Source organism: Dendrobates tinctorius, unplaced genomic scaffold (genome assembly GCF_039654945.1).
Source record: "Dendrobates tinctorius isolate UK_male_01 unplaced genomic scaffold, ASM3965494v1 ptg000133l, whole genome shotgun sequence".
NCBI classification, from domain to species: domain Eukaryota; kingdom Metazoa; phylum Chordata; class Amphibia; order Anura; family Dendrobatidae; genus Dendrobates; species Dendrobates tinctorius.
Window position 1 is genome coordinate 1002130 of NW_027361801.1, and position 13230 is coordinate 1015359.

At 45.2% G+C, this 13230-nt stretch overlaps 1 protein-coding gene across 1 annotated transcript in view; it reads left to right on the forward strand.

Moving 5' to 3' along the window:
* SPRY3 (sprouty RTK signaling antagonist 3) overlaps positions 1–13230 on the forward strand; it is a 43453-nt gene that overhangs the window by 16032 nt on the left and 14191 nt on the right. The gene's annotated exons all lie outside the window — the stretch shown is intronic.

Below are 13230 nucleotides of genomic sequence, written 5' to 3' on the forward strand. Positions count from 1 at the left end.
AACCCCTATAACGACATTATTTCCCACATGTAGACTGATATGCCATAAAGTTGACAGCAAAATTTTAAATAGTAACTAAATTTTACACACCACTATATTAGCAGATTTTCCTTCATTCCTGTAAACAAAATTACGTGTAAGTGGCTTCCAAACAGTATCTTTTACCCAGTCTATTTGTCTGACTTCAGTTGCATTGATATCAGAACGTACTCATTTGGAGTACAGATGATGGCAATGAAAGGATCACCCCTGCCACTAACACTGGGGATAAGCTGCTGCAGAAGATTGTTCTAGTAAGCATAACACTCAGAGGAAGAGACAAGTGCTGACTCATCACTGCCATCGTTTGTACTTGAAATTAGTATTTTCCGACATCAATGCAGATGAAGGTAGGCAAATAAACTGGGGAAAAGCAGGGAGTTTCGAAGTTACTTACATGCATTTCTCTCAGGAATGAAAGGATATCCACTGATACTTTACAAAGTATCATAACTTTCCATGCAGGACAGCATTGTTATATAAAAAAACAAATGAACAAAAACAATAGTTAAGGCTAGTTTCAAAATGCAACATGCTGCGTTTGGCGCAGGTCGCTGCACCGTCAAAAACACGCATGCGCAGGCATCCGCTTTCATCGGCATGGCCTGCATACCCAATGCTAAAGATAGGGTGTGCAGGCCACAGCAGCCTGCATGCTGACAGAGGCGGGGCTGAATGGAGGAGGCGCGGCAGGGGGCAGAGCTTCACGGAGGAAGCCTGCAGCCCTCCTCACCTCGGCAATACACTAGTGTGAAACTAGCCTAAGATAGGCCTCTTTCACAAATCAGTTTTTTGCCATCAGTCGCAATCTGTCGTTGTTAGAAAAAAACGGATCCAGCGACTGATGACGCTGGATCTGTTTTTTTCCGCATAGACCTGTATTAGTGATGGATTGCAATGGATGGCCTCACGTTTCGTCCATCGTTCACTGGATCCGTCGGAAATTTTGTGTCCATCGGGCGGAGACGACGGACAAAGTAACGTTTTGTCTCCGGCAAAAAGTCAGACAGCGACGGACCCGTTTTTTAAACTGAGCATGCTCCAATTATTATTACCAGGTAGGGCAGTCGGATCCGGCAAAAAACGGATCAGTCACATCAGTTTTTCACAATCTTCGACGGTTCTATTTTTTTTTTTCCAAAACTGCTGGATTGCGACTGATGGCAAAAAACTGATGTGTGAAAGAGGCCATTTTCTTTAATGTTGTTTTTAATTTCAATTCAAAATCTAATTACTAAAGCCAGCAGAAGTTTGGTATTTTATGACATCCTCTATTAGGTTGTACCTACCCTTTAGACAAAAAAAGTGTTAGATCGCAAATCTAGTATGTACAAAAATAAAAGTACAAGACCCACAGATTATATACATGAACACAGAGCTGTCCATCCAAATAAATGAAAAAAAAGTATATACTCGAATATAAGCCAACCTGATTATAAGCCGAGACACCTAATTTTGCCACAAAAAAGTGGGTAAACTTATTGACTTGAGTATAAGCCGGTTATGTGTAGGTATGTGTGCTGACTAGGGGGTGGTCCTTTTTCGCCGCCGCGAACAGACTTGAGACAGAGACTGATGTACGTTCAACAGGTTCTCTTTATTGGCTGTCCTCTCGATGACCGCAGCACCACACAGCAGCTGCACGACAACTTCCACGCACAGGTCTGGGTACCATTCACTTTCTTCCTTTTCCTAATTGATGTCCCTCGCGGCTCTTTCGCTGTGGCTGCCCTAGGCCTACCACCACAGCGCTTCACCTGTCCGAGTCCGTCCGTCTGGTACCCCCGGGCTTTCTCTGTCCTGCGGCTCTCCTGTCAGGGCCACCCCCCCGACCGTTTTTCTCCTCAGTCCCTTCCGGAGCTTCCTCTTCTGTCCGTCTCTCCCTTCTGTCTCCTCTTCTCCTGAGCTCCTCCTCCTGGACTGGCTTGCTTCTGGAACTCTCTGCAACTGTTTATTCCCCTCCATGGGAATTCCCCTCTAGAGCTCCTGTAACTCTGCCCCCCATGACTCTGCAGTTTTGTAGCCTTAAGATAATGTTGAGCCCTTTCCTCACTGCTCCCTGCTTCCATCTTGTGGCCAAACTACAGTACTACACTGTCTTCTTTTCCTGCTGTTCTTGGTCTCCTTCTAGTGGCCATACCCAGTACTTTACCATCTTCTACTGTCTCTAGCTGTCTCCCACATACATACACAGCAGTCCACGTCAAGCACTTTTACGGAACATTGTACATTCATCTTCTTACTGCAGACAGGTCCATAGGTCAGTCCACTTCCCTACATAGGCATTGTCTCCTCATCCCTATCCTGGTATGCATGGCTCCTCCGTCCCTGTCATTGTATGCATGGCTCCCCCTTCGCTGTCCTGGTATGCATGGCTCCTTATCTCCTAGCCTTGTATGTATGGCTATTTAGCCCCTAAATTGTATGCATGATTCCTGTTTAAAAAAAATTCTATTTACCTGAGTGCATGCCCTCGCTGGCACTGCATCTCGTTCTGGTGCCGACATCAAATTCAGGCTGAGCGATCAAGTGTTTCCACTCATTAAGGTAAAGAATATGGACGAGGAAGGTGGATGGCTGAGAGTGACAGGACAGCAAGGGGCAGGGAGCACGCAAGGGAGTCAGTTAGCAGAACGGCAGACACAGAGCAAGAGACTGTGGGGGCGTGAGAGAGCCAGAGTGACAAACAGTAACCAGAGAGGAGACCAGCAGCAGAGGGGATATTTACAGTGGCCTTAGGGAAGGAGGCGCCGAGCTTACAGACAGGAGACTGCCGCTTCACTCCAATCCAGGGTCACGACCTGCCCACGGTCGTCTACGGCCGTTGCCGCTGTGTTCCAGCCCGTTGTGGCCCGTCCGCTGCCTCTCGCGGCTGCTGCCGCTTCACTCCAACCTGCGGTTGCGGCCTGCCTGCTGCCGCCCGTGGACGCCACCGCCCCACTTCAGCCCGCCCGTAGCTGCCATCACCCCACTGCAGTTGGCAGTTGGGGCCTGCTCCTCACCAACAGAGAGACTCTTAGCACAGCCCCAAGCCGTGCACGTGGCCTACCAAACACCACTCCTGGTAACTGCGACACACCCCTGCTTGGGGACTGGAGTCTCCCTGAACCCACTAACGAGCAGAACCCCGCTGTCTTTACAGGGGGATACCTCATCAAAGGACTCACTCAGAGCCTGTTGTGCCCCAACCCCTCCTGAGCGCTGGGGCGCCCGAAGACTACGCCAGATCTTCAGCAGCTGGGCCCAGAAGCTGCAACGCCAAAGTAGCTTCATCAGAGATGCTGAGGGACATCAGGATGGATAAGTGACACTATAGGAAATAAGGACCCGTAGTCGGCCATACCGCGGCCCTATAGTAACCGGCCTTTGCCGGGTTAGTCGTGTTCTCTTTAATAGTGTTTGGTTGTACTAAGTCCCTGCGAGGTCAATTGCTGTTACTTTGTTTTGGTTGCTTAGTATAGCCCTAGCGGCTTCAATTTATAAAAGTTACTTCCCAAAGTACAACTCAGTCTCGTTTCTCGTCACTGCATCCTGCGTACCTGCTATTACCTACACTGGCACCAGAACGAACGAGATGCAGTGCCAGTGAGGGCGCTCAGGTAAGTGAGTAGGATGTGTGCTTGGAAGTCAGCTGCTGTGGCTGGCACTGTGCGCTATTACAGCAGCAGCACAGGCTTTAGCCACAGCCGCCGGCTCCTGCCTCTGTGATCAGCTGGTCTGCTGCTCCCCCTCTCCCGCCATCTTTCTGGGACAATTTACTTGTGTATAAGCCGAGGGGGATGTTTTCAGCACAAAAATATGTGCTGATAAACTCGAGTATATACGGTAGGCGGTGCATAGGAAGGACAACTCAACCCAAGCTCAAAATAAGGGTCAATATAAATAGTGTACATATATAAAAGGTACAAAACAGGAGGACACAATAGTGCAAAGCATTATGTATAAGTCAAAGAGCCAGTAAAACACAACAGCATCAAAGGCGTGCTGACACATAAATAGTGAATAATACAGCCCTAAATGCAAAAAAAGGGCAACAAACCCAAATACTTTAAGAGACGATGAAATACAATTTGTCAAGTGCCTAAAAAAGTGTAGAAAACATGAGCCAATAATATGACATCTGAAACCAGATTTGGGGTGAAATAGGGGGCCCTAGAAATTCAATGTGTGTGAGCAATAAATCTACCTTACATATATCTCCATCCTTGCGTGATTTCTCATTACAATTCATTTAAAAACCTTGTTAGTACAGCAGGCTGAGGTTGAGAACTTTATGACATGAGCACTGCCCAGCAAACTCATCCTTGCTATCCATAAATCACAACTTAGGCCAAGTTCACATTTGCGCAACGGGGCTCTGTGGACAGCTGCGTACTTCCTCCCTGAAGCTCCACTTACTTCCGCACTTCTTCCGTTTAGGTCCGCTTACTTCCTGTGTACCTATCTTCAGCATTGGGTACGCGGTTGTATGCGGATGCGTCCTTTTGATGCGACTGCCGACCGCACGAGAATGCAAGAAGTTGCGTTCCCGTGTGGTCGGCGTGCCCATTTATAACTTAAGGGGGTTCTGAGCATGTTGATTTGTGGGTCAGCTTCAATAAAGGGATTGTTAGAATGAAACAGCACCTTTACTAAGGGAGACATATTTTAATAAATCAGTAAACACACTATAAACATTTTTTACAATCAATCCATATATATATATTTTTTTATCTACAAAAATCTTCCTTAATTTGAAGAATACTAGTGCAGTATCATGAAAATCTCTCCATAGTAATTTTAGGTAATCGCTAATTGCTGATAGTGCATTTGTGCCATATAAGGTTTCTTTTTAAATGGAGAGAAATATATCCCGGCCATTAAAATATTCTATAATGAAAGACAAGAATATTTGACTTATGCATTAGATGGTGTGGTGTAAATGGCATACAGTACAGTACAGCACATCACTTACTCCACTTGTGTCTCCTGGAAGCCTCTCCGGGGAGTAATGCCTGGAAAAGCAATTAGAGCCACAGTAATAAGGAATAAAGTGGTTTTCTCCAAGCAGACTGCAGTATAGATAAGGTCATGTATTTCCCCTGTAGTCAGACTTAAGTTAAAACTTTCACTGAGTCATTTTTAATACACATTATAATCAGGGTTTGTATTAAGGAAATATTATTGACATTTACCAGCCACCATGAACGTCCTGTAAAAGATAATGTTTAGTTCTTTGACATCCAAAATATCTTATTAGTTTGATTTCGAAATTTATTTTTAAAGAGTTTGAATCATTTTTCATTTTTTTCGTATAAATGGGTAAAATATAACTCTTTGACAAACTCTGTGCACTTACCATCCTATTGGTATATGGAAATCACCACTGCTTAGTGCAGTGGTGTAGGTCGCCAGCACCCGGGGAAAGGCAAGTTTTGTTCCAGGAATAACATCCCCTTAGTGCCTCCTTAAATCAAATAATATCCCAAGAAAATAATTACCCTTGAGTGCCCCCTTCAAAAAGTAATAATGCCTTTTTAGTACAGATGAGCAGATCGTTTGAAATTCGAATTAGTCAGCTTTGTCGAATTTTACCCCCAAAATTTGTTTTGCGGAAATAAATTTTCCGCAAATCTCAATCCTGAAAAGCCTCTAATTGCCTGGAAAAGTGTATAACGCTTAAAGGTTTCTTTGTACTGTATTGTATTATGAGCTCTTTAATGCAAACACAATCTTACCAATATCCAAGTGACCTCAACCTATCTGGCTAAGGGAAAAATGGTGGTAACCAACAGTAGTATTTGGGTGGCATGTACGGTTCTATGTAATTTTTATTTTTATTAAAAACATATCTTATGAACTAAATAGTTGTGTTCACATTTATGGATCGAGAAAAAAATTATTTTGTGTTTAAAAAAAACCATAATGGCTTGCCTATCTCGCAATGCAGGTGTCATGATCCAGGCCAGGGTTAGTTTCTTGTTATTCTCTCCCCGGTCTGGCTGTGCGGGGGTTACCTTCTCTGCCTCGTTTTGGGTTCTGTGTTGCTATTTCAGTCTATTCCAGTCTGCTGTGGCCTGCAGACCAATGTCAGTGATAGTTCATGCTCCCAGGCTAGAAAAGCTGAACCCTTGATACTGTGTTTTGCCCTCTGCTTGTTTACTCTGATCCCATGACTTCCCTTTCCTGCCACCATGCTTGTCTTAGTGTTCACTCCCTGTGCTTGTACCTCTTGTTATGTGACCCGTATTGTCTTCTGACCTATTTGACTGTCTCACGTCTCTGTTTTCTCTGCTCCCGTCTGGCTCTGACATCTGGCTTGTTTCTGACCACGTGTATTGCTGTGACCTCTGGTACTTCGTTCCCTCTCTGTTTCTGACTCGGCTGGTCTGACCACTCTTTCACCACCAGGTGCTGCCTGTGCTGCTGCTCAGTGGTGATATGCTGTGTGTCCAACCTCTCTTCCCTCTTCAGCACCCCATGGTAGAGGTTGCGCTGTACTGCACTGCAGCAGCATTACATTATCACTGACCCATACATTTAAAGGGGATTTTGCATTTTTTTCTCTGGTCACGGATTCGCTTCATAACTTGGCAGACCAGGTGTCCAGTTTGACACAGATTATGTGGGATTTATTGGTGGAAAATTGGGACCTAGCCACGTCTCCTACTCAATTACAAAAAGAGTTGACGGAGACTGTTAAGACCGTGCAGGGAACCACCCCTCATGCTGTTAGTTGACCTGGTTATTCTGTAGATGTTGCTTTGCACTCTCCCGAACCCTCGGTTAAGTTTCCTGACACCATTTCTGGTGAGAAAGATACATTTTGTACGTTCAGGGAAAGTTGTAAAATATTGCTTTCTCTTAGACCTCTATTGTCTGGGAAGGAGACTCAGAGGGTGGGGATTATTATCTCCTTACTCAGGGAAGGTACCCAATTGTGGGCTTTCTCGCTGCTGCTCACTGCCCCTGAACGGATGTCGGTGGATAGGTTCTTTGAGGCCCTAGGACTTATCTATGATGAACTGGACCGTGTCAGGTTGACAGAGGACACTATCATGGGTCTGGTTCAGGGAAAGCACTCAGCCAAGTGGTACAGCTCCAAGTTCTGCTGATGGTCCACTGAGGTGTCCTGGGATGACTCTGCACTGAGATGTCAGTTCAGGAGAGGACTGTTGGATCACCTGAAGGACGCTCTGGCTCTCAACCATCCAGCTCATTGGAAGAGGCTATGACTCAGGCTATCCATATGGATTGGAGGCTGCGGGAGAGAGGTGTTACGCAGAAAGAAGTTCCGTTACCCCCTGGTAATCCTACTGTTTTGCCACAGTCTGAAACTATGGAAGTAGTTGGCCACCAACCTCAAGGAGGAGGAGAGGAGATGGCGACGTGAAGGAAAGCTGTGTTTTTACTGCAGAGATCCCGGACATTGCAAAATGGACTGTACCTCTGGACGATCAACTAACAAGCGACTGATTCGAGGTCACCCAGACTCTCAGGTACCTTTTTCCTCATTTTCAAAGGTATTGTTGGAAGTGGAACTTAGTTGTGAGAATTGTTCACGCCTACTTCTGGTTTTGTGGACTGCGGATCGTCCATGAACTTTATTGACTCTAACTTGGTGACCAAGTGTAAGTTAGGGACAGTTAGGCTGGAGACTCCTCTTTATGTTGTCATTGACAAAACACCACTGGCTAAGAATGTCATCAAATTTGTTTCAGATAAGTTTCTCCTTAAAGTGGGTTTCTTGCATCAGGAATGTATTTCTTGTTTTGTTCTGGACAATCTGCCTGTGGGACTGATGTTGGGGTTCCCCTGGTTACAGTTACATAATCCTATGATAGACTGGGAATCTTGGGACATTGTTAAATGGGGTCCTAATTGTAGTAGAAGTTGCCTTACTGCTGTACTTGTGTCATCCGTCAGTCTGAAGGGTATTCTGGAGTACCTGAAAAACTTTGAGGATGTGTTCTTTGTTACCCAAAGCCCATCTTTACAATCTCTCTGGCCCTGAGCGGGCCGCTATGAAGGTGTATATCTCTGACAGCCTTTTTAAAGGGCACACACGGCAATCTGTTTCTCCCACGGTGGCGGGCTTCTTTTTTGATAAGATAAAGGATGGTGGTTTACGCTCATGCCTCGATTTTCGAGAATTGAATAAAATCACTGTAAGGAACATTTATCCCTTCCACTTATACCTGATTTGTACAATCGATTGTCGGGGACAAGGTGGTTCTCTAAGATGGACCTCAGGGGAGCATATATTCTCATCCGTATGCAGGAGGGTGATGAGTGGAAAACTGTATTTCTCACCTTTGAGGGATTGTTTGAGAATTTGGTTATGCCCTTTGGCCTGACTAACGTGCCAGCAGTATTCCAGAATTTCATTAATCATGTTTTCTCAGATATTAGTGGGCAATTCATGGTAGTTTATCTGGATGATATCCTCATATATTCTTTTGATACACAGAGTCACATGGGTCTCCTCTGTACGGTCCCCCAGAGGCTCAGGGAGAACTAATTCTTTGCTAAACTGGAGAAGAGTTCATGTTTTGCTCTAGGATTGTCCTTTCTAGGGGTCATTTTGTCTGCTGAGGGGTTTCGTATGGACCCTAGAAAGGTACAGGCCATTGTGGATTCGGTGCAACCCAGAGATCTCAAGGGGTCTTCAGCGTTTTCTGGGTTTCGATAATTGCTACAGAAAATTCATCAAGGGGTTTTCCCAGGTGGTCAAACCCCTCACTGATTTAACTCGTAAGGGGACTGATCTCAAAAACTTGTCAGCTCCAGCTGTGGCAGCATTTTCTTCTTTAAAAACCTGTTTCATGTCCGCCCCGGTGCTGGTTCAACCTGATTTGTCTAAACTGTTTATCGTGGAGGTGGACGCCTCAGAGGTGGGAGTGGGGGCAGTGTTGTCCCAGGGGCCTACCACGTTAACTAACTTGAGACCCTGTGCCTTCTTTTCAAAAAAATTTTCCCCTGCTGAAAGGAATTGTGATATGGGTAACCGGGAGTTATTGGCCATTAAACTGGCGTTTGAAGAACGGAGGCATTTTTGGAGGGGGCTGTCCATCGTATCACTGTCATTATGGATCACAAGAACCCGTCTTACATTTAGTCCTGCCAAACGTTTAACCCTGAGACAGGCGAGGTTGTCACTTTTTTTTACCCAATTTGTTTTCAATCACTTTCCGGCCGGGGTCCGAGAATGTGAAGGCTGATGCCTTATCTCACAGCCTGGATCCAATATCACCTCCTGAATCTCCTTCCTCCATTCTTCAGCGCGGAGTGGTGGTTGCTGCGGTTTCCCTCGGCATTGGAGCAGGAGATTCATGAGGCCCAATCTCTTGCTCCTCTGTCAGTACCTAATAATAAGTTCTTTGTGCCTGTCTAGAATCGGTTAAGGGTGCTTCGGGAGTTCCATGACTCAGCTCTGAGTGGGCTTCCTGAAATCCCGGCCACACATAAAGCCATCGCTAGGCTGTTTTGGGGGCCCTTGTTGGTTTCTGACGTCACTGGGTTTGTGTTCTCCTGTGAAACTTGTGCCCGGGCAAAAACCTCCCATAACCAGCCGGCTGGGTAATTGGTGCCACTGCCAATTCCAGATAGACTGCGGACTCATCTGTCCATTGATTTTATCACCGATCTTCCCCTCTCTAATGGTAAAACCGTGATCTGGGTAGTTGTTGATAGGTTCAGTAAACAGATGCATTTTGTACCACTGGCAAATCTTCCTAATGCTGTGACTCTATCATAGTTATTCATTGAGCATGTGGTATGATTGCATGGTGTGCCTGTCAGTGTGGTGTCTGATAGAGGGGTGCAACTTGTGTCCAAATTCTGGAGGGCTTTTTGTAAAATGCTGTGTATTGGTCTGGCCTTTTTGTCGGCTTATCATCCAGAGACCAACGGTCAGACTGAAAGTACCAATCAGTCTTTGGAGCAGATATTGCGGTGTCTTGCCGTGTCTAGACACAATGATTGGTGCTCTTCTGTACCCATAGCAGAATTCACTTTCAATAATCGTGTCAATCAGTCCACTGGTACTTCCCCATTCTTCTGTAACTATGGGTTTCACCCTTACTTTGATGAGTTTTCCCAGCTGGATTCAGGATGTCCAGGGGCTGATTCGGTCTTTCAGCGGTTTTTGAAGGTCTAGAGGGAGGTTCAGAGGAACATTGGGGAGGCTCAGGGCAAGTATAAATTTTTTGCGGATAAACGGCGTTCAGTGGGGCCTGCTTTCCAGGTTGGGGATAAGGTATGATTATCCAAAAAGAATATAAGGTAGAGGATTCCTTCTGCCAACTTTACTGGTCCTTATAAAATTTTAGAGATGGTTAATGATGTGGCCATTTGCTTGCGCCTGCCTTTGTCATTGCGGATCCCCAATGTGTTCCATTAGGTGCTTCTGAAGCCATTGGTGTCTTTCTCAGGTGTGTCTCCGTCGCACCCACCTCCTGGCCAGACTGAGTATGAGGTGGAACGAGTTGTGGATTCTCGTATGCTCCGCCGTTCTCTTCAGTATTTGGTCCATTGGAAGGATTACGGTCCTGAGGAACGGTCGTGGGTGCCGGCGCGTTCGGCCCATGCAGATCGGTTGGTCCAGGCCTTTCATGCTCGTTATCCAGATAAACCTGATGGTCCGGTGGCCCCCCATTGAGAGAGGGGTACTCTCATGATCCAGTTTGTTTCTTGTTTTTCTCTCCCCAGTCTGGTTGTGTGGGGGTTACCTTCTCTGCCTTGCTTTGAGTTCTCTGTTGCTATTTCAGTCTGCTGTGGCCTGCAGACCAATGTCAGTGATAGTTCATGCTCCCAAACTAGAGCAGCTGACCCCTTGATACCATGTTTTGGCCACTGCTCGTTTACTCTGATCCTGTCACTTCCCTTTCCTGCCACCCTGCTTGTCTTAGTGTTCGCTCCCTGTGGTAGGGCCACTTGGTATATGACTTGCCTTCTGACCGGTTTCTCTCACATCTCTGCTCCCGCCTGGCTCTGACTTCTGGCTTGTTTCTGTCCACGTGTATTGCTGTGACCTCTGGTACTTTGTTCCCTCTTTGTTTCTGACTCAGCTCATCTGACCACTCTTTCACCACCAGGTGATGCTTGTGCTACTGCTCAGTGGTGCTACACTGTGTGTGCAACCTCTCTTCCCTCACCAGCACCCCCTGATAGAGGTTGCGCTGTACTGCACTGCAGCAGCATTACACCAGGAAGAACACTTTCTGTGACATACAAGCCTTGGTTTCAAGATTTTTCTTTAGTATAAAATTCAGAGTGAGGGGTGCTAAAATGCCCTCCTTGTTTCCAGTGTATGAAGAATGAAGCAAAAGTTGTTATTAAGGTGCTGCTACTGCAGTATATCACAGATCAATCAATTCACAGTCACACTAACTCTATAGGTTCAGGAATTCCCCATATTACTTCAATCCATGTATTATTATTCACAGTATTATTAATCATATTATTTGAGCCTCTTTCTGTTGCAATGTGGAATGAGCTCTGACTTCCTATTTTTAGACTATAAAATCCTAAAATTGCACTGCTTTTTATGATAGTCCCGTTTGATTTGTTGAACTAAATCATGTCATAGGATAGTGGGGAATTATTTGAAACCCCACGTCAGTGCGTCTGCTGTCAGCAGCCCGCTTTCTGGCTGCTGTGGTCTTCATCAATGTGTAAAATGGCAACATGCATTTTTTTCAATTCTTGTGAATTGAATTGCTAAGGGTTTAAATTTTCGGAAACCTGGAAATTTCTGAAAATTTGACTCAAAGTCAATGTACAGAGCTTTTATCCACTCATCTCTACTCTTGTGCTTCCTCCGAAAGTATTAATGCCACCTCTGTATCACCCTTCCCAACCTCCCCCCCAAATTTCAGTCAATGATTCCATTTCTCCCCTGCACACAGAGCATCCAGGTGCAATGCAGCAATGTCATTGTACCGCCTGTGCTGGTTGTGCTGCCCAAGCTGGAACGCTGATGTCATCTAGGCCGCAGGCTCCCTGCTCTACCATAGTATCCAACTATATCAGCACCATATTGTTGCTGACTCAGTTCAAAGTGGCTCTCACCTGGAAATCCAGGGTACTCATCTTGCTATCCTGTGCATGTGCACTGCCATGGATCTTTGCACAAATAGACGCCCATATTATTTTCCTTTTTTCTTTTTCTCTTTTACACTTATGGTGACCTAAAAAATTTTGTGTTCAGGGAATAGTTCACAGACAAACAATGCAATGAAATCTGTTATAGTTTTTAAGGAAAATTACTTTAAAAGAGACCTATCACCAGTCTGTGATTGCCCTTTTTATTTAAGAAAACGATGGACTACCAGAGACTAATGATTTTACTAAAGTGCACCTATTACTAAAAATGCTGTCTGATGTCCCTAAGGGACTTTCTAGCAAAGGTTGAGTTCAAACTTCCAGGTTGTTGGATCCCACTCTGCAAGCTAGGATTCTTTGTCACCCTTCACATTGAAACCACAAGATCTAGTGTATTATTATTATATGATCTCCCGCCTTGAACTAAATCAACGCTGCCCCATCCTTTACTGAACAATTACCGATTGGTAGCATAAATAGAGCGGTTACTGACCAGTAAATGTGTAGTAAAGGAAGTAGCAGGTGGTTTAGTTCAAATAGTGAGATCTCACGATAACAGTATGGAGTCTTGGAGGGTTGTGGGATCCCACGCTGCATGCCGATATACCAAAACCTGGAAGTTTGGACCAACTTTTGGTAGAAAGTCTGTTCCTTCAAGGGGCCTTTAGTACAATTGGCAGCATTTTTGGTAATAGTTAGCATTTAGTAAAATGACCAGTATGAGGCTGCCCATTGTTTTCCTAAATGTAACCAGTAGTCACAAACTAATGATAGATTCTCTTTATCTGTTTCCCATCCAATGATTCCAGCAATTTAAGATGGATTACAGAGGGATCCCCTTCTCTCTGTCAAACATCACCCACCAACCATGTCACAATCACAGTATGCCGATAGGTTGCTATTGCAGCTGGCAGCTTTACATTGGCCCCTAGGTCAGCCATCTAAGTACACCTGCCAGAGGTATAGGACGCTAGCTATCATTATTATTTATTTATATAGCACTATTGATTTCATGGTTCTGTACATGAGGGGTTACCTACAAAAAACAAATATCACTTACAGTGATAGGCTGGTACAGAGTGAAAAGGATCCTTCCTTTGCAGGCTT